We start from the raw sequence: 22746 nt of genomic DNA, 5'->3' as shown, positions 1-22746 counted from the left end.
AATTGAATATGACACAACCTTCACACAAAATGTGATACTGTAGGACTGGCTAACAATTACATTAAAGCAAGACAATAAATCTAAGCTAGGCTCCTAGTAAATCTTCTGAGTTACACTTCAGAAAGGGCAGTGGGGTTTTCACCCATTCATTGATTCTTCTTTTCATGTCTTTATGATCGCAGAGAATACAGTGGTGACCATAGAAGCGTTAGTATTTTGCCTAACTTCTGGGGCTCACTGGCCTCTGAGAACGTCAGCAGCAAGGAGTGTGAGCTGACCAAACCTTAATGAAATCCATCCTTTCCAGCAGGTTTTTATAACTTAATTGATTCTGATAGTGATGAAAAAAAAGAACACAAGTTAGACTACAACAACAATTTATTAATATTAGGTTGTGTCTTGATTATATATCAATTTAATATATCATTACTCCCAAACCCTATATTATTCAAAGCATTTAAAGTATCAATGTACTTTGCCTGAGCCATAGTCATGTGCACATTATTCTGTACCATAGAAGTAGAAAAACAACTGAGTCACAAGAGATTCCACTGGAAAATCTTTACCCCAGCCCCCACCCTTTCCTGTAGCCTGCAGCCTGTAGCCATGAGTATGGGACAGTGAATAAAAACATGAGATGGTGTATTCAGACAGTCAACATGATGTGTCACAGAAGATTAGTGAGAAGCTTGTTAATTAAAAAAACAAATGTCTATTGGTTCTGGTGCAGATGAAGGAGACCACCTGGATACCTTCCTGTGGGCAGAACAGAAGCTACCAGTGAAGGTAATCTAAGTAGACATGTCAAAGACTGCCGCTCCAGCTGGCAAGGGAGAATTTAGAATATGCAAAGCATGATGAATAGATACAATGTAAGTGTATGTAACTACATTATGTGAAATTTATATTCACTTTGTCAGAAAAGGACTAGAAAAACCAACCCTAGAGTTGCCTATGTGGGAAAATACCAGTAAGATCAGTAGCTGGTCTGAAATATTTAGACCAGTTCTTTTTACACCAACAGCTTTGCCACATTGAGAATCACTTAAATAACTTTTCTTCTCCATTCTGATGCTCAGTTTGAAACCTCAGCAGGTCATTCTGATCATATCTACATGCCTAAATACAATGTCTTCTTATTGAATGGATAAATAGATATTTGCATTAATAAACATTTGAACAGGAACAACTAATGAATATTGCTTTTGTAGACAATTTAAAAGGTGGACAGAGCTACTGACACATCTCACAGTTTTCTGAAGTCCCCTTTTTGAAATCTTAAGATAAGCGCATCAGCTGTCACCATCTTGGTTGCAAAAACTATATGTGATGATGAGGTCTGCACACTCATTGGCTAAAGACTTGTGATTAACTAATTAGCCTCCAGTTTTGAAACATGATGTGACCAAATTATACAAAAGAACCTTAATTTTATATATTAGGACCCAAAACAAATGACTGAGCCCATAAACTTGGCAGGATAGAATGTAAATTGTTAGACATTGAGACATTGAGACAGTGATCCACGCCTTTGTTAGCACTGGGCTGGATTACTGTAATGCACTTTATACTGGGGTTAGCACATCATGTATTACTCATCTACAGAGGGTGCAAAATGCCGCAGCTCGTCTTTTAACTGGCACTCGAAAGTTTGAGCACATTTCCCCTATTTTAGCTTCACTTCACTGGCTGCCCATTTCTTTTAGGATTCATTTTAAAATTCTCTTATTTGCTTTTAAAGCTCTCCATGGCCTATCCCCATCTTATCTCTCTGAGCTGCTACAGCCTTATACACCCACCCGCTCTCTCAGGTCAGCTGATCAGCTCCTCCTGAATATACCCAGGACTGGGCGTAAACTTAGAGGAGATCGTGCTTTTGCTGTAGCAGCTCCAAAACTGTAGAATGACCTTCCTTTAGAGATTAGACAGGCCACTTCTTTACCTGTTTTTAAGTCACTCTTGAAAACCCACCTCTTTACCCTGGCCTTTGACACCACGTGAGATGTTGGTTTTTATTTTTATTTTTTATTTTAGTTGTTTTTAGTTGATTCGATGCTGTTTTATCTTGTTTTTGTTTTTCTTGTAATATAGGGCTGTTTATTATGAATTATATTTTTATTTATTTATTTTTATTTTCTGTTATTCTATTGTTTTTAACTTATTTTCTGTACAGCACTTTGTTCCTGTGCTGGGTAATTTAAAGTGCTTTATAAATAAAATTAGATTGGATTGGACATTCCACACTGGCTTCATATTTCCAACCAAGTATGTCCATGTTTTAAACAACCCATGATTACATCTGAAATTTTTGTATTCTTAAAAAGGTCAAACTATTCCTTTAACCTGCTTCCATATTTCTGGTAGTACATTACAATACAAATATGTCAGAGCCTCTATTTGTGATACATGTTATGTGTTTTGATTTCTTTCTCTTTTTTTTGGGATCTAACACTCTTTTTCCAGCTTTGCTTTTAGTGGCTTCCACTATCCAAAGTCTCTGTCGGTGATGTAGTAATTTTCCAACCAGTCTCACTAAAGCCTCTGGATACCATAAAGCCATGTCCCTACTTCCATGCAAGTCAGCAAATCTGGTCAAGGACAAACTAAATGACTGAACTGCCACTGGCTTAATGAAAAGGGGAAAAAGCAGCACACACAGCTCTAGTGACCCATATGTGTGCTGATATTTTAATCTGGTTAGTCTTCTACCACGTTGCAATGACTGACAGATACTGTGTGTTTGAGGACTCTTTCTTGTTGTGGCAGAACCAGTTAGTACATCGTTTTGGACTTGGACCAGGTTATTCTCTCATATCTTGCAGGCTGGAGAGTGCCAACTCATTCATTGCTCACTGATCTTTCCCAGGCCTGTCCACCTCTATTAGATTTCATCTAGTGTGAGAGGGGCACATCACGTGCTGAACACATCAGTACATAGGCTCCATTGTGCCACTCAGAAAACAGATGCACATACCTGTAGTTCAACAGCTGCTGCAGTCCTTGAATATTTTATATTTACACATTTGAAATGACCAATTCAAAGTGGTGTTTGTTCCAAAATCTACCAAGATCTGCCTTTGTTTATGTCGTCATGTCACATATAGATTTAATCTAAACTTATGTTATTCAAAGCAGTAAGTCAGCCAGCTGCTCTGCTCATCTCATTCTTCCTGTGAACTTACAGTTCAATGACCTTCTTCACATTATGGCATCTGGGTAAGATAGAAACATCAGCCTGAATACATTCTCTGGCTTACTGTAGCAGCTGTAAGCCTCAATGTGTTTGTGGACAGTAGCTAAATTTAGCTGCTGTCCAAGCTAAATTTATGGCTAGTTGAAGAGTTTATTTTTTTAAACAAAGATACTTACATGGCTTGGTGTGCCTGGTGGTTGTTAATCCAGCATGGCAGACAGTGGACAACAGGGAGAGAGCAATTTTGACTGACTTTTCAAATGTTGAATTACAAATTTAAAATATTATATTTGTGTTGATATTCTTCTACATATTTGTGATTGTTTTTTGTATGACTGTAAATTTAAAAAGCAGAAGTGTGTAGAACACAAGTGAAAATTTCAAAATTGAAATTATTTTTCTCCTACAGACATATTTTTCAAGTTCTCATATTTCGCAACACACACACACACACACACACACACACACACACACACACACACACACACACACACAGGTCGAACATGATGCAGAACATATATGAGGATAGTCAGATAGTGGTTAAGTGTGTCGAAGGATTGACAGAAAGGTTCAAGGTGGGGGCGACATTACACCAAGAATTAGATCTGAGCCCCTCCTTGTTCTCAGTGGTGATGGACAGGCTGACAGATGAGGTCTGGACTCTCTGTGGACTATAATGTTAGCAGATGACATTGTGATCTGCACTGAGAGTAGTGAGCAGGTGGAAGAGAGCCTGGAGAGGTGGATGTATGCTCTGAAAAAGAGAAATGAAAGACAAATGAGATGGAAGCTGATGCTCTGCCATGGCGACCCTTAGGGGGTCTAGCTTTAAAAAAGATTTACCTTCATATAAATCTGCTTACCTGGTTGTCACAGCAACACATAAATTCAGGTAATACTGAATAAGACAGGGACAAATGAGTACATTCAGGACTCTTGCCTGAATTAAAGGATAGGGAGCACGACTGTCTGGCAAGTTTGGTGGGAATGGCTACACTAAAGAGCAGGGCAGGCTGGTGCCAATCGGGGCTGAGAGATGCTCCCTGAGCTTAGTTGTAAAAGACATGAAGGAGATCAGAGGCAACCGATGAGGAGTGGAGAAGCCAGGGAAGATATCCAACTAGGTTGAAGAGTGAATGGACATCAGGTGACAGGTTGATTGGCACTGGGAGTGAGAACAGAGCACCTGGCCTTGACACAGATGTGCAAGAACACTCATACATACACACAAGCACAAGGTAGGGGGAGGAATACAAGGAATGAGGGAGGAGAAATGCTGCCAGGTTCATGAAAGCTTGATTGATTCTGAATCCTGTGGGCATCAAAGAAGGTTGAAAAGATAAGGTGAAGATTGTCCATGAAGAGACCTTCTGTTTACTTTCAATAACACATGGCTTAAAGCTTAAAGTGAATCATTAAAATTTAATTATCATGTGTTTTGTATTCACTATATTTTCACAAGATTGAATGAGCTTAAACCAATTACATATTTACATTTTAGATTAACAAGAATCCTGTTCAAAAGAGGACTCACTGATGTAACAACACAGCTGGATGCATTGTTTGAATATCATTTTATGTAATCGAGCACAGAAATATGACTTTATTCTCTTTACATCAGTTGAAGTTCTGTTAAAACTGTTGATTTATTCACATTTGTTGTCTCTTTAATGAAGAATCCGACAGCTAGTGTTAGGCCTTTGTATTTGCTTACCAAACACAGAAGCATGATCAATGAGATCGTCAGGCAGAAGCAGTAACTGCAAATCTTGCAGTATATTCAAGGAGGCATATAAAGTGATTATTTATTTATGGGGTTTATTCTTCTGCCCTGAAGATCTGTTTTTTTGTTGTTGCAATTATCAGTATAACACAGAAGGAGGACATGAGGTTGCTGACCATGCCCCTTTTAAAACAGCATATATTCTCAAAGGTTGTTGGATATCACACTGTTTTGCTCAGCCAACTTGCTGCATTTGCAGAACATGAGAAAATGAAAAGGCTTGCCCATATTTTGACTTAAGAAAAGCTCTTTGTGCTTCTCCTGCCGACAACCCCCACTGAAGATTTAAATATCTCAAGAAAAGATCCAAGAGCCGGTGGAAGTTTCACTTCATGTCTTAAGTTGCCATTCTTTACAAAACAAAAAATGAAGACAGATGTTAGTTTTCCTACAGTAGAAATAATATTTCAGGAGTTACAACTAATATAAAAGTGCATAAGTATAAAGTTAGGAAATATTGACTATGGAAATACTTGATGAGGGATCATCCTATTATGAAGATTATCCTTCACAGAAGGCTGCACTGAGCTTATATCAGCTCCCATATTACACAACGATCAGCCAGGTTCTTGAGACAACTTGAGGCCTCCACAGAAAAACCAGCCTGGCCATACAACCTGCATGGAAAAGAAAACTTATACTTGTTCACAGCATAGCAACCCCAGACCATCACACTACCACCAGCACATATGTGAGATGAGCCTTTCCTTTCTTTTTGGTCAGCAGTCAGTTTCTCCTTGGAAATCCCGCATGGATGCCATTTTTGCCCAGTCAATTTCCCATTGTTTAACCATGATTGCTGATCTTAAGTGAGCTTTTTAGCTGTTGTCCTGGGGGTTTTTCTCCTTGTGGATGAGTTATCAATGCATTCTTGGGGTGATTTTGTTATTTCTGCCAGTCCTAACAAGATACACCTGTGTTACAAATGATCTCATTTGTGTATAATACTTCTCACTATTACTTGTTGGAGTCCAGAAGTCTTAGAAATGGCTTTATAACACTTTCCAGACTAATAGAGGCAGGTTTGGATAGCTTTTTCCCTTAATAAATGAAACCATCATTTAAAAACTGCATTTTCTATTTACTTAGGTTATATTAGATATTAAAAATTATTTGAACTGAAACATGTGTGACAAATATACAAAAAAAAAGAACAGTTACAATATGTAAATATCTGGTGTTGGAATTCTATTTTTGCTTCAGTTTTAATTTATGTGAACAAATGTCAATGAGCTGGTGTTTAAAATTTACTTCAGTCTCATGCATTTTTGTCCAAAACAAACTAAAAGGTAACCACATTCCATGTCACGGAGCCTGACGCTTTAATACTTTCAGTCTTTAATAGTTGGACCCTCAGAAATCTCTCTGAAAAGAAACATGAGCCTCAGTTATCTATTAGCCACTTTGAAATAACAGTCTGCAAAATCTCATTTGATATGTCAGCAAATGTACTGTGTTTTTATCCAAAAAGGGAAGATGACTTTTTGGACTCAAGTCTCATTTCTTTTTAAAGGTTAGTTTCATTTAATGGCAGATTTGATGCATTAAAAACTCTGCATTCTAGCTGGTGTTCAACCACTTTGTCATACAGCCCAATGCAATTTCTGTGTCAGACAGCTGAGCGTCATTAAGAGCAAACTAGACACTCAGCCCTCATTTTCCTGATTCAGGGAGCTGCGATCATTGGTAAATGGTTTTGTCATTTCAAAGTGCTAAATATTAGTGATCTTTTCAAATATGCCGACGCTGTCAGGAAGTTGACTGTACTTTGAAAGCTTCAGCAAATTTAACCTGGAAACACTCAGATCCCCCATAATTAACATCAGTTCCGCATTTTAATGCATTTGCGTATTTTTTCTCTTTATAGTAAATATAAATAATTAAACTAATTATGAATATTTTAGCAGTATATGACTTTATTTCAGCTCTTCTTTGGCTTCTTTATTTGGTAATTTGAGAATTTAAATTTCCTTGAAGTGTCTTTTATCCTTTAATGTTCCTGCTCATCTTACCTCAGAAAGGCCACAATTTGTCTGGACTTCATCCTCCTCTCAACACAAGGACCAGATAAAGTGTTGTTTTTCTCTTTTAATCTGACCTGTTTCTTTACATTGCTCAGCACATCAGCAATAGTGGCTTGTTTAGTAACTCAAGCCTTTACGAGGTTTGTCTTAACCTACTCTGGAAGTGATCACTTAAATGATCCTGCTGATAACCTCCTGGTGGACACCTTCTGAGGTAACCTTCCAGCTTTCCCCTTAGCCACCAGAGGTCCAGATGAATGATGTTAACTCACTAAACACATGCATCCCTACGGTTGTTTATACTTTGTGAATTTTCCAAATCACATATTGAATGTGACTGTGGTAAACGACACAAATGTTTTCCATAGCTCTTCTGTCTACAGATAACATAAGAAACTTGACAATATCCATTAATGCCAAATTGCGTGATCCTGGTTAAAAGCATAAAAGCTAAACATACTCATTGTGGTAACATATTGATTTGTTAAGTTCACCATTTTGTTGACATGTTGAGGTGAACATTTTGCTGCTTTAAAACCAGATGCTCTGAGAAACTGGGGAACGCTGTACCCTCATATGGTGTCTTGTCAACCACAATGTGACCTCTAATTTAAACGCACCCTACATTATTGCTCTTTTTGAATCCAATGGGTGTCATAATGTACAAAATAAATATCATAATGTTTTCATTCGGTCTAATGATTCCTAATGATCCTGACCAGAAAACACACCATGAAATTGAATGCTAAGGCCATAGATTATGCATGGCATACACTATGGGTGCTTGACAACTGGACTTGTCTGAGCACCATTTTCCACTGGCTACAAGTTACATAACTCAAAGCTAAATTCATGTTTTAGACACTTTAGTAATAAATATTTTGACCCATTTGGTTACAATATACCAGGGGTAGGCAACTCCAGGCCTCGAGTGCAGGTGCCCTGCAGGTTTTGGATCTCACCCTGGGTCAACACACCTGAATCAAATGATTAGTTCATTACCAGGCCTCTGGAGAACTTCAAGACATGAGGTCATTTAGCAATTTGAATCAGCTGTGTTGGATCAAGGACACATCTAAAACCTGCAGGACATCGGCACTCGAGGCCTGGAGTTGCCTACCCCTGCAATATACACTCCAAGCAGTGTTGATCACGTGCTCTCTGGTGGGTCAGTTGACACATTTTACTAGAATCTAAACATTTGTACAAAACCCACCTGTAAAATAACAATAGCAAATATAGCAACCTTCCTTAACTGGTGACCAGTCTGTATCCTGGTAGCCACTAAAAATGTGGGCTGAAATCACTGAACAGTTTTAGTGAGTTTTTCTTAGCATTTACTTGTGAATGCACAAAAGAAATTCAAAGGCTGGTAGAGTGCTTTAGATGCTGATGCATCACAGAAGTGTAGGAAGGGATATACATATAATATTCTTTAGTGCAGCTTAGCTGAATCAGTGTGTTTTTTGCATACTTGCAGAAATCTTAGTACTTCAGAAAAAAAAAACCCCAGCTTGAATTTGGAGATCATGCTGGTGCATATAAAAAAATCATTTCCATATTATCTGATGATGTTGTTCAGTGGCTTCAGTTTAGACTTTCCATGTTTAAACCAGTTAAACTGTTATACTGAATATAAGCAGTAAGTACACTAAAAATAACAGGTTAAGAGAGGCATGTTTATTTTTCAGCTTTAGTGGCAATGTTATTGATATTATCAATAAAGTGAATGTGCATCACCAGATGTGAGGTGACCTGAAGCAGAATAAAAGGGAAAATCGATTTATTTCCAGTAAGGGTTTTCGTGTTATTGTTTGTCAGGTCTAATTAACCAATAACAATAAACATGATAAGGGTCTCTCCTTAGCACCAGATTGATTTTTTTGTTTATCCAGATCCTGTCTTAGCACACACCTGAATCCAGACAAAAAAGGGACACAGTATGACTTCAGTGCTTCACTCAGGGTCAATTTCCCACGAGGATTGTGTTTGTCTGCTCGAACACCTGATGTAAACATTCGGATCAATTACTCACGTGGAGTACTTTGCTGCACGACAACAACAAAATGAATGCAGTATTTCAGAAAGTAGAAAATGTTTTCTTCTTTTAAATATGATAAATACACATATAATATTTGAGATTGCTCACTTGAACTAAAAACAAAACCCCAAACAAAAAAAGAAACAAGGAGGCTTTTACACAATATGTACTGAGCTTCTTGAAAATGAACATTACCTAAATGATCTGTTTGAAATGATTTTGTCTTTAAGAGAAAGAATCTTTAATGTTTCTGTTTAGTTAAGACAACTTCAAGCAGTTATTTGGAATTTTGGGAAATATCCCTGATCTCCTTCTTTTTGAAGGATGGGAAGAAAGAAAGCCACTTTCATTTATTGACACAACGGCAAAGTTTTAGGAAAAATGCTGGAAACAAGATAACAACATAACTCCTACTGACACCTCAAAAGATTGCTAAATATGTTTTATAAGAGCCATGATGTAATTTTGTTTGGTAAAACCTGCCATCACTAGGGAGAGCAGAGCTGCTGCCAATTACACCACAGCAATTAAATCAATCGCCTGACACATGTGAGCTATTCAGGACAGACTGGACTCTCAGTTTTGTGTTTTGGATTATTATTGTATTATTAAGCATCTTTTAAAATAATAATTATTATTAAGTTTAGTCATTTAGGATAGGAACAATAGGAAAAATATTTGCTATTTTATGTTCATGTATTCTTTTGCTTCTGCCTTTGTTTATTTTATGATCTATAATTTTGATTAGTATTCCAGGGGTTTTGAATTCCTTCATATTTTATGTCTTTAATTTTTTCCGGTTCTTTATTGCTTTGTCTTTAATGTTTAGAAATGTCAATTTTTCTGCAATTTTGTATTTTGATGTCTCTTAATATTTAAAGTTGTTAGTTATATTTGGTACTTTGTTAAAATAAAAAAATGTAAAAATATGATTTCAGTATCTCCTTTGATAGACGAGGCAGTAGATACATAATTGTCATGACCCTTTGCCTTCTCGGCTGACTCAGTTTGGCTACAAGTGTTTTTGTGGTGCTGCGTCTCTCTCTCCCCTCCCGCGCACTGCGCTCTACCGGGGCGGAGTCATGACGGCTCCAGCCCCTGGCTCGGACACCTGCAAACAATCGTCTCATCTCATTCACTTCTTAAGGCGGCTGCTGAGAGTGCTTCTTCGCTGGATTATTGTGTAACACTCGTCAGTGTCATTGCACATCTGAGCTTTTTCCCGAGTTTCTTTCGTGCCGCAACTTACCTGTTCTTCCTCCCTGTGCCAGATTTCTCGCCAGCCTGAGGACCGCCGTTTGGTGAGCTAAAAGCCGGAGTCCGAGCTACCTGAGCTTCAGTGAAGGATTGTGTACATAGCCCGTCCCCTTTCCGTGCCTGTGTTCCCCGGAGACCCTCTTCCTGTGCCCCCTCACCTGTATATATCTGCACCTGGTGTCTGTGTGTGTAAATAAATTGTGAACTTAAGTGACGGTCTGCCTCCGAGTCTCTCCTGAGCCTGACAGAATAATCCAGCCAACGCTATGGACTCGGCAGACCCAGCCTCGGCAGCGACAGCCCCCATGTCTCTGGAGGAGCTTCTGCACCGACACGAACAAATGCTAGTAAGGCTCAGCGGAGAAGTGGCATCTCTAACTCAGGCTTTCGCCCAACGGATTCCACTGGCCGACTACCCGCTTCCTGCGGCCCCTCCCCAGGTAACACACGCTCCTGCCGCTCCTACAGCAGCCACAGCTACTCCGGCCGCTAGCGCGGTAGCTTCCGCGGTTTCGCTGGATAAGCTTTTGCCTTCGCCTGAGGCTTTTTCTGGGGAGATGGGAAAATGTGCGGGATTTTTGTTGCAGTGTTCCATGCAGTTTCAATTACTACCTCATGTGTTTGTTACTGACGGGGTTAAGATCGCTTACGTCACCCAGCTACTACGTGATCGAGCCCTGGCCTGGGCCCAGGCCCAGCTGCAGGCTTGCCCCGGAATGTCTTACGATGACTTCCTGTCTCGCTTCAAGTCGGTGTTTGATAAAGGCTCTAGTACGGAGGCTGCCGGCTATCGTTTGATTAATCTGAAGCAAGGTAGGCGAAGCATGGTTGACTTTTCTGTTGATTTCTGGACCCTAGCTGCACAGACCAAGTGGGGACCTGAGGCCCTGAAGACCACTCTGCTAAATAATATCCGCGAAGAGCTCAAGGATGAGATAATGATGCGGGAGCTTCCTGCTTCTCTAAATGCTTTAATGTCCCTGTGTATTCAGGTGGATGATCGCCTGCGGGCGCGCCAGAGCTCACGAAGACAGCAGTTTCGCGAGCCCCTGGCTTCTCGGGACCCCCAGCCCGACGCACGGGAGGCTAGAGCTTTTGGAACTGAGGAGGAGGTACCCATGCAGCTGGGACGTTCTCGACTCACTCCTGCGGAGCGACAACGCCGGGTTTCCGCGGGTGAGTGTTTGTATTGCGGTCGCAAGGGGCATTTCATCTCTGCCTGCCCGGCGCTGGCAAAAGGAGGCGCCCGCCAGTAATTGAGAGGGTACTGGTGGGCGACCTGTCCGGCAATAAGCCTCTTTCCCGTCTCTTGCTGTCTGCAAAACTCACCCTCCGGTCGTTGTCCCATTCCCTCTCTGTGTTAATTGACTCTGGTGCAGAACAGAATTTCATTGATGCGTCGCTAGTCTCAAAGTTCAACATTGGCACACGGCCACTGCCTCATCCTCTCCACGTGTCCGCCCTGTCCGGTCACCGGTTGCCTGACATAACACGCATCACCCTACCTGTCACACTCACTCTCTCCGGTAACCACGTTGAGAACATTTGTTTCTGTGTGTTTAAGGCCCCAGTGACCCCGCTCGTACTAGGTTATCCATGGCTTTCACAACACAACCCACACATCGACTGGAAGGAAGAGCAAGTTATGGGGTGGAGTATGGGCTGCCACATGACCTGCCTTCGGGCCGCCACGCCTTCTGTCCCTTCTTCCCTCCCCGGGAAGCCTTCAAAAGCGCCAGAGCTATCTTCAGTTCCTTCCGTCTATCATGACCTCGCAGCAGTTTTTAGTAAGGATGAGGCGAGCTCGCTTCCACCACACCGGCCCTATGACTGTGCCTTCGATCTTCTCCCTGGGGCGCCTCTGGCCGCCTCTACAGCCTCACACAGCCCGAAAGGGAAACCATGGAGAGATGCATCAATGACTCTCTGGCTGCTGGGATAATTCGCCCGTCATCTTCCCCGGTGGGGGTAGGTTTCTTGTTTGTTGACAAGAAAGACAAGACGCTCCGGCCGTGTATTGATTACCGCGGCCTCAACAAGATCACTGTAAAGAACAAGTACCCTCTTCCCCTCCTAAATTCAGCTTTCGAGCTACTCCAGGGGGCCTCAGTGTTCAGCAAACTAGACCTGCGAAACGCTTACCACCTGGTGAGAATCCGGGAAGGAGATGAGTGGAAGACCGCTTTCAACACACATATTGGACACTTCGAGTATCTCGTCATGCCCTTTGGCTTAACCAATGCGCCCGCGGTCTTCCAGGCCCTAGTTAACGATGTTCTGAGGGATTTTATTAATCGATGTGCTTTTGTGTACCTTGATGACATTCTCATTTTCTCTAAGTCCCAGGCGGAGCACGAGAGTCACGTGAGGCAGGTCCTGCAGCGCCTCCTGGAGAACCGGCTGTTCATGAAAGCGGAGAAATGTGAATTTCACGTTGACACGGTGGCCTTCCTTGGCTATATCATCTCTCGGGGGGATCTCAAACCTGACCCTGAGAAGGTCCGGGCCGTGGTGGACTGGCTTCAACCACCGAACCGCCAGCAACTCCGACGGTTCCTGGGATTCGCCAACTTCCACCGACGCTTCATAAAGGACTACAGTAAGATTGCCTCACCTCTCACCGCACTTACCTCCCCCAAAGTTCCTTTTCAGTGGGACCTCTCTGCTCAGGAGGCCTTTTCCCTACTAAAGGAGAAGTTCACTACCGCCCCCATCCTCCGTCAGCCCAACCTCAGGCAACCGTTCGTGGTGGAGGTGGATGCTTCGGACTCTGGAGTGGGAGCAGTTCTGTCACAGCGATTCGAAGGTACGCTCCATCCCTGTGCGTTCTTTTCTCGTCGTCTCTCACCAACCGAACTACGGCATCGGTGATCGGGAGTTGCTAGCGGTCAAAGTGGCTTGAGGGCACGGAACACCCGTTCATCGTGTGGACCGTCCATAAGAACCTTGAGTACATCTGGTCCGGCAAACGCCTAAATTCATGGCAAGCCAGGTGGGCCCTCTTCTTCACAAGATTCAATTTCTCCATCACTTACAGACCAGGGTCGCGCAACATGAAGCCCGATGCACTCTCCCGTCAGTTTTCCAGTACGGAGGGGGACTCCGATCCTGAACCGATTCTTCCAGCTACCTGTGTTATTGGAGCTGTCACATGGGAGATCGAAGCTCTCGTGCGCGAGGCCCAGGATACTGACCCCAACCCGGGCACGGGCCCCCCTGGTCGGTTGTTTGTCCCTGCTGCTGTCCGACCCCAGGTGCTCCACTGGGGCCACACTGCCCGGTTCACCGGTCATCCAGGAGCCCGCCGCACCATCACCTTCCTCCAGCGGTTTTTCTGGTGGCCCTCCTTGGACAAGGACGCCAGGGAGTACGTTATGGCATGCACCACATGTGCCCGGAACAAACGTCCCAACCAACCACCCGCCGGGCTTCTTCAACCGCTCCCCACGCCAGGACAGCCCTGGTCCCACATAGCGCTGGACTTCATTACGGGGCTCCCACCGTCATCAGGTAACACCACCATCCTCACTATCGTTGATTGTTTTTCTAAGGCAGCTCATTTCATCGCCCTCCCGAAGCTCCCTACGGCCCTGGAGACCGCCCAGCTGCTCACCACCCACGTCTTTCGGCTTCATGGCATTCCGATGGACATCGTCTCCGACCGGGGACCCCAATTTACCTCTCGGGCTTGGAAGGAGTTCTGCACGCAGATCGGCGCCAAGGTCAGTCTCTCTTCAGGCTTCCACCCTCAGAGCAATGGACAGACCGAGCGTACCAACCAAGAGCTCGAAGCAGCACTCCGCTGTGTCGTCTCTCACAATCAGACCACTTGGAGCTAGCAACTCCCCTGGATTGAGTACGCCCACAACTGCCTGACCTCATCAGCCACTGGACTGTCGCCGTTCGAAGCCTCACTGGGCTACCAACCACCCCTGTTCCTGGCCGTGGAAGGTGAGCATACCGTCCCATCAGTACAACATCATTTCCGCAGGTGCCGCCGGGCCTGGCGGTCCACCCAAGCGGCTCTGCTGCGGACAGCGGAGCGCCGCCGGATCCCTGCACCTGCCTATACGGTTGGGCAACAGGTATGGCTCTCCTCACACTTCGTTCCCATTCGTGCTGAGTCGAAGAAGCTTTCCCCGGCGTTCATCGGTCCGTTCGAGATCAAGGCCCTGGTCAATCCGGTGTCTGTCCGTCTGAAGCTGCCTCGCAACATGCGTATCCATAATGTTTTCCATGTCTCCCAGGTCAAACCCGTGCTCTCCAGCCCGTTGTGCCCTCCTTCCGGGCCCCCTCCGCCCGCCCGGCTCGTGGATGGGAAGGAAGTGTTTGGCATCACCCGCATTATGGACTCTCGGCAGCGGGGGAGGGGCGTTCAGTACCTGGTGGACTGGGAGGGCTACGGGCCAGAGGAACGTTCCTGGGTGCCCCGGTCAGCGGTTCTGGCTCCTGGTCTGCTCCGAGTTTCACCGGCGGCATCCGGGTAAGCCGGGTGGGTCGCCGAGGGGCTCCCGTTGAGGGGAGGGGTACTGTCATGACCTTGTGCCTTCTCGGCTGACTCAGTTTGGCTACAAGTGTTTTTGTGGTGCTGCGTCTCTCTCTCCCCTCCCGCGCACTGTGCTCTACCGGGGCGGAGTCATGACGGCTCCAGCCCCTGGCTCAGACACCTGCAAACAATCGTCTCATCTCATTCACTTAAGGCGGCTGCTGAGAGTGCTTCTTCGCTGGATTATTGTGTAACACTCGTCAGTGTCATTGCACATCTGAGCTTTTTCCCCGAGTTTCTTTCGTGCCGCAACTTACTGTTCTTCCTCCCTGTGCCAGATTTCTCGCCAGCCTGAGGACCGCCGTTTGGTGAGCTAAAAGCCGGAGTCCGAGCTACCTGAGCTTCAGTGAAGGATTGTGTACATAGCCCGTCCCCTTCCCGTGCCTGTGTTCCCCGGAGACCCTCTTCCTGTGCCCCCTCACCTGTATATATCTGCACCTGGTGTCTGTGTGTAAATTGTGAACTTAAGTGACGGTCTGCCTCCGAGTCTCTCCTGAGCCTGACAATAATAGTGCAATGTACAGTTGCTCTTAGGATAGAGCCACAGGGCAATCCAGGGATGTTTTGAATATGAGCCCCTTAAGTGATGCCACATTATAATAATGATGTAAACTTTCCTGTGGTGATATTCTAAACAGTATGTCTATATAACATAGTATTGCAATATAATCCAGTAAAATATATGCTAAAGGATGAAAGGGATGAGTTTATAATTTCCTTCCCCCCCAGTCCTAAATCTACCTTAGAAGCTATGGCTTCCTGTGATCTCTAGACCAGGATATGACAAAACGAAATTAAAGTTTAATGATCTCGGTGGGGCATCGTAACAGTTACGGAGACAGATAACAACAGACAGGAGAGGGGGAAAAAAAATGTATGGAGTGCATACAAATGGCAACAAGCAACAGCTGAAGGCAGGTTCAGCAGGGATTCCACGGACAGCTTGTTAGGAACTGCTGCCATCTAGTGGCATTAGGTCCACATACACATCGAGCAAAACAAGGACTAGTGTTAGCACTACTGCATTACTGATGGCTCTATTCTCTCTACATGCAGTGACCGTATAAAAGCATCCACAGTACTGAGGACCTGAGCAAAGCAGCAATCGATAATTTTATTAACTACAACCTTTAATTTGCCGTTTGCACCATAGTTTGGTTACATTTGATGGTTTACTGGTGCACCATGTTTTGAGTAAATTTACGGCATTTTCAGGAATAATCACAAATTTGGACATACCTATTTATTTAAGGGTTTATATTTACATTGATTATTTTCTATAATAAATAGTATAGTGGTTTACACAGACAAAAGACCTGCGTTAATCCTACGGGGAGACACAAAGGGTTGTGTGTAGTATAAAAGTCTGCGAAATTAAATACGCACAGCTAAGAAGAAAACAAACAAAATTAAAACAAATTAAAACCCTAGTATGAATGCTTTCTAGCACAGGAATATATATTTCCTACAGGATTTCTATTTACTATTACTATTTACTGAGGAAGTAGTTCATTAGATTAACCAGCTGATGGATGGCACCTCAGATGAGAGCCCAGATTAATGGTTTAAAATTAAGAGGGTCTCTTCTTCATTGTTGCTACTGTAATTGTACTGGATCACTAAGACAAGTGATGAAGTTCTCCATCACGTGACCTGGACTCCACAAACATTTGATGAAGCCCTTTTATTTGTCACTTGCAGTTGCCTGCAGCGAATTTGGACAAACATTTGACGCAAACATGAGTTGGCCTGGAGACAGGCGCATTTCAAGTTGTCCTATTACAAATTTATGTTAAAACTGGTGCTGCACAGGACTTTAAACATGATGTGTTATCATTTTGCAAGGTGGGGGAAAAAACTGTTTAAACATTTTTTTTTACTTATGTAAAAATCTGTATATATTATAGCCTAATATAGTGCATGTACAAATTGTAAAATCAAAGTACCTAAAGTAAATATACTCATAGAATGACACTTTCAGAATAATATACATTATGCTACTTAACTGGATGCCATCATGAATATTATTTGATTGATGTGTATATCATATACATTTTGCAGTTGTTCATATATACTGATGATATACAATACTTACCTGATAGGTAACTTGATCCATAATAATGCAATTTATCTGAAAAATAATAAGTAGCTAAAGTGTTAAAATAAATGTAATGAGTACTAATTACAATATTTGCATAACAAATATTGTGGAGTAGAAGCAGAAAGTAACATAACATAGAAATCCTAGTCTTTGAGTGAAAGTTACATTCCTAATAGTAGTATCTATGCTGTTATCCTGTTGTGTTGAGAACTTATAGTACTCTAGTCCAATAGTATACTCATACAAGACATGGTTTCATGCACTGATCACGTCAGAGAATTGGATCAAATTTCCACTGACATTAACTGCAATGGCCTCTAGATGGCACTACAGAACGCTATAAAATCTGAACTCACTGACGTTTATATTGAACACACTTCTCAACAGACTAAAATATGACGGCAATGATAGACCGTGCAATTCGATATTTGATATAATTTTTTTCTAATAATTAATAACAGAGAATGTCTGCTTCATTTTGGGTATTTCAGTACATCAGGGAGTAGAAAAAAGTAAATAATACAGTAAATCCAATTTAACTCGCCTATTTTGCCATCAAACACTGAGTAATCCCACAAAGTGCACGGTGTTAAGAATAAAAACAAAGCTCTTGTGCTTGACATTTTATTTTGACCTATATCTGTAATGGCACAAAGCTGTTGTTTTACAGATATTTTTTGTAAAGAGCATTATATTGCTGTTCAGCAGAGCTAGAGGCAGTTTTTGGCTTATATATTGTGTGTTAGAAGAGGGCTCTCCATATGCATTGCAAAGCCTGTAGGAAACATCCCCACTTCATGGCAGAAATGGTTGGCAGGCAGGCAGCCGAGATGAGAGATACCACAGGAAGACGAAAACAGATGGGACGAATATGCAAACGGTTCCTCTCACTGTGGAAAAGGGCCAAAAAAAAAAGTGTTACAACAGCAAAGCTCATCCATGAGCCTTAAAACAAAGAAAAACTATAATGGTCAGTAATACTCGTGTTATTATTAAGAGAATAGCTCACAGTTTGTATCCATTATCTATACAGCTGACATTTACTGTCCCATATTTTCAAACAGCAGATGAAGCCCCCCCCCCCCCCCCCCCCCCCACTTTCTCCCACCCACTCACATCACACCCCTACTGGGCTATAGGATCTGAACACCTGTTTCATTGTGGAGCTAAACGAGGGCTGGTTATTCAGATGTCGCACTGAGAGACGTGTGTTCCTCTTTGCAGCCACTTCCACCAAGAGACACAGTGACAGGAGCCAGTTTTGCTTTCTTGTGACAAACTTCTTGGATTTGCTAATGTGTGTGAATGTGTGGTTTTTTACAAGCATGTACGGAAATGGGTAAAATGTGTAGTGGTGTAGTGGTAGTTTACTTTTGGACACAAAAGTACTGATGAAAAGCCAGTAACGAAAATGTAATTTAAAATCGTAACCAAACTCTGTGAGGAAATCCACTAGTTATTTTAGCTCTTCAATCATTATAGACTGTGGGAAAAATCTGTAGATCAATTTACACTTCCTCCCTCTGGCTGAAGTGGTCACAGAAGTTCAGGATGTAGGGTGATGAGTCCTATTTGTAGTGATGGAGAATGTTACTCTTCCATAGTGTGCAATGGAGCAGTCATCTCTCCAGAGTATTACCATGCAAACGTTAGCTATAAACAAAAAATAGAGCTGAACCTTTGGCAGCCACTTGGTCAGAAACCAAAAAATTAAACAAAGTCAGTGGATCACTAAGGTAACTGTTATTCAAACACACTGTGGAAATGAAAAGGTCAGGGTACTTCATGGTCACTGAGGTCATTTTTATAATGCATTATAAGGATATTTATGAGTCACTATATCACATTTATGATGCTATTTAAAAATCTTTCTGCATTGTATAGTCCATTGGTGGGCAACTCCAGGCCTTGAGGGTCGGTGTCCTGCAGGTTTTAGATGTGTCCTTGATCCAACACAGCTGATTTAAATGGCTAAATGACCTCCTCAACATGTCTTGAAGTTCTCCAGACGCCTGGTAATGAACTAATCATTTGATTCAGGTGTGTTGGCCCAGGTTGAGATCTAAAACCTGCAGGACACCAGCCCTCGAGACCTGGAGTTGCCCACCCCTGGTATAGTCATGTGATAACCTGATGTAAGGTTTATCAAGTATTATAAAGGACAGTTATAATGTGTCATTGCTTTCATACTGCTTTAGCTCAACACCAATGTGATATTTTATTTATTTATTTTTAATTTTGGTATGTTCTTAGCTTTAAAAAGCAAGTAAAATACACAAGTGCAGATTTTTTTCACGACTTCAAAATGATTTTTTTCTCTTAGTCTCTTGAAATACAAGTAGATGTTTCTTTAGAGCCACTCTACAAAAATAGTCAATATTCGCTGAGAATCCAAACAACAGCAAGGGCAAATATGTAACAGATATAATGCCAAAATAAAATACCTGAGTGAAGCCAGATTCTTCAAAGGGCATCAAGAGAACACATGTCTGTTCAGGCGACGTGTTTGTTTGCCACTGGATAAATGCATAAAATCATTCTTTCAGCGGACCTTGTGATTAAGATGCGTCCTGAAATAATGCCTTCAGTGGTCATGCACCGCATCAGCAGGCACTGTGGTTGATCTTAAATCACCACGGGTGCTCAGGGTGACTCCATGAGAAATGGATGTTCTCCCTGCTGAGTCCACATTTCGCCTGATGGATTGCGCTCCTTCAGATGCTATTGAATTGGTCCTGATAGAGCATCCGAACTGTCCGAGGAATATTGCGAGCCAAAAGCTGAGGGGAGCGTGGTAAGTGACATTGGCACTCACTCCTTTTTTATTTTAGAGTTATAATAGAAGAACCTTTTAGAGCTGTCTCTGTGGTGCTGTGTCCTGCCAGTCTCTTTTCATTTCTTCTGCATTACAAATGTCAGAATGAATAAGTCATCAGTCAAATCCCTGCAGCCAGACACTGATTTGATTTAGAGTAAAACATGCTTCATGATGTTTGGTTTTTCATTGAAGAAAAAGAAAACAAGTAGCTGGCTTCAGTTCTCAATGGAAATGATTGAACATGATACACTGTGTCTGAGCTAGGTACGTTAAGGATGGCAATATAATACATTTTTGTGACCACCAGATATATTTTGGTCTATTCAAACAGTGGTTGTAGATAATATAACCCTTTGTGAAGAGAACAGCCGAACAGCTGGTGAGCTGTCCGGGGTATAGCCAGTATATATACACCTGGATGGGCTTCATCCTGAACAGGATCAGCATTTAAGAAAATTTATGGATGCACTATATTCAGGTTTTTGCATTCTGTGTTATTTTATTGCACTTTTTCTTTTTACCTTACGGTGCAGTCTTGCTTTGCTGTGTTTTATTTTGAGCTATTCTACATTATTTAAGCTATTTTTTGCTCTAAATTGATTATAATATTTTGGCTCCTACAACACAGGGCTTTCCCAACTTTTGGATGTAAGAAGTATATCTTGTACCTAAAAGCACTAAGGGAGAAAGATGTGACTGTACCTCTCACAAAAAATCAATAAGAAGCTATACCCAGGGATTTAAACTACTCTTCTGATTGTGCGAGGTACAAAGTTATAAGACAGGATATGATAAGATAGCCTTTATTAGTCCCAGAGATGGGAAATTCACATGACAGGGCATAAATAGATGCAGCATACCTAACAATAATATTATTCAAATATAGAAGAAAACACACACTATACAGTTCAGATGAAGATTAGCTAAACTATTACCCCACACATATGAAAATTCACAAAATAAACTTTAATGCTTCAGATAGTGTCTGTACTTGGTTTCAGTTCTGGTACAGATAATATAATTTTTTGGTTAATGTAAAGATTTCTTCTGTGCTATTTGAATAGGAGAAATTGTTTTAGTATGGACAGCTGGTTCACAAATTATTCAAGATCTAAGCAATGCCGACACAAATTATTTAGTTATAATAATTTCAGCTTTGAACAGGAGCCCACAAGAACAATTATACAAGCATATGCTGCTGTGTAGATTTTTTTTTTGTTCCTATTGTGAACCCTGACAATGATGGCACTCATTGTGACACAAAAGTCTAGGACGGTCCCATCCTTCAGGATATGAAAATTTGTAAAAACAAAAAAGAAGACACTGTCCACCTTCTCAATCTTAAAAAACTTAAAGTGAATAAAACAAAGTAAAATAAAGCGAAAAAAGCTTAAATCATCAAACAATCATGGTGTACACTCACTAGCTTCTTAGATAGGCACACCTTGCTTCTACCGCTTTTGCCTTAAGAATTGTCTGAATTCTTCATGGCATAGATTCAACAAGGTGCTGGAAACATTCCTGAGACTTCTTTGTCCACACTGACATGATAGTATCACACAGTTGCTGCATAGTTGTTAGCTGCACATCTGGGATGTGAATCTTCTGTTCTACCGCATCCCAAAGGCGCTCTATTGGCTTGGTTGGTATCATTTGAGCACAGTGACCTCATTGTTCAAGAACCCAGATTGAGACAATTTGCACTTTGTGACATGGTTCCTTATCTGGGTGGAAGCAGCCATCAGAAGATGGTTATAAAGCCATGAACATGGTCAACAACAATACTCCGTTAGGCTGTGGTGTTTAAAAAAGCTCAGCTGGCACTAAAGGGCTCAAAGTCTGCCAAGAATATATCCCCCATGCCATTACACCACCACTGCCTTGAAAGCTGATACAAGGGAGGATGGATCCTTGCTTTCATGTTGTCTACTTAAAATCTGTTACTCTACTATGCAAATGTCATAGATTGTCATAGATTAGAACCAGACAAAACATAATTTTTCCAATTCCCTGACCAATTCTGATTAAAACCGCATGCTCAGGCTCCTGCTATTAGCTTGTAAGCCAACAAACTTACAAGCTTGTAAGCTAGAACCTGAACTCCCAGTGTGATTCTGCCTCTGTAGCCACCTGCTTCAAGGTTCAATGTGTTGCATTCTGGGGATTGTCCTCTGACATCTTGCATCAAAAAAGAATTTTTCCCTATAGAACTGCTGATAACTTTATGTTTTCTCTTTTTCCGGCCCAAATCTGTAAATCGTAGAGAGGTTTGTGCAGGAAAATCCTATTTTTTCTGAAACAATCAGACTGGCCAATTTGGCACTAACAATCACGCTATGGTTAAAGTCACGTAAATCAATTTTTTTCTCTGCTATGAAGCTTGGTTTGAATTTCAGACAGTCATCTTGACCATGTCTTCATGCCTCTAGACATGTGATTGGCTGATTAGATATTTGTAATTACTAATCAGCAACAAGTGTGTATAGGTGTATTAAGTGTCCTGTGAGGTTATATGTGTATAGTGTATATATTCCGACAATAAACTTTCTTGCTGCCAGGATCTTTTTTGAAGAGTGCATCATTATAACACTGCCCTGTTCATCCACCGTTTCTTTATTTGTTATCATCCATAGTTTGTCACAGTGACGCAGCTTAGGACCTAAAATCTAACTTGACACATCTAAATATCAGCTACTCTATACAGCGACTCACCAGAAGTTGTTGAGGAGTCAGAGATTTTCTCAAAATGGGATATAATGCGAATTGTTGAATTAATCTGCAACGCAAGGATGAAAATTACCAGCGAAGTGCAGAAAAAACGCCATGATGAAGTTACGGGAATGCTTTATCGAAGCTTACTGATGCAGTGTTCTGTGGAAATGATTCAATCTGTAATGGATGATGCGTATATCGAAAAAGAAGGGGAGGAACTGGGGGAAGAGGTGGGGTTGGCAGTGAGGTAAGAGCGCTGTGGTCCATGGAT

General features: G+C 42.0%; 1 long non-coding RNA gene across 1 annotated transcript; it reads right to left on the bottom strand.

Annotated features, from left to right (window-relative positions):
* Positions 1 to 17555: 17555 nt before the first annotated feature.
* On the bottom strand, positions 17556 to 22634 carry LOC146393222 (uncharacterized). Its single transcript, XR_014800248.1, has 2 exons — positions 22476 to 22634; positions 17556 to 17835 (listed from the first exon to the last, which is right to left on the bottom strand). It is a non-coding gene; the product is annotated as an uncharacterized LOC146393222 (long non-coding RNA).
* Between the last annotated feature and the right edge of the window lie 112 nt (positions 22635 to 22746).

This window comes from Perissodus microlepis, chromosome 1 (genome assembly GCF_051167445.1).
Source record: "Perissodus microlepis isolate ML-2025 ecotype Zambia chromosome 1, ASM5116744v1, whole genome shotgun sequence".
Taxonomy (NCBI): domain Eukaryota; kingdom Metazoa; phylum Chordata; class Actinopteri; order Cichliformes; family Cichlidae; genus Perissodus; species Perissodus microlepis.
The sequence above is the reverse complement of the archived record's forward strand: the minus strand, read 5'-3'. Positions and strand labels throughout refer to the sequence as shown.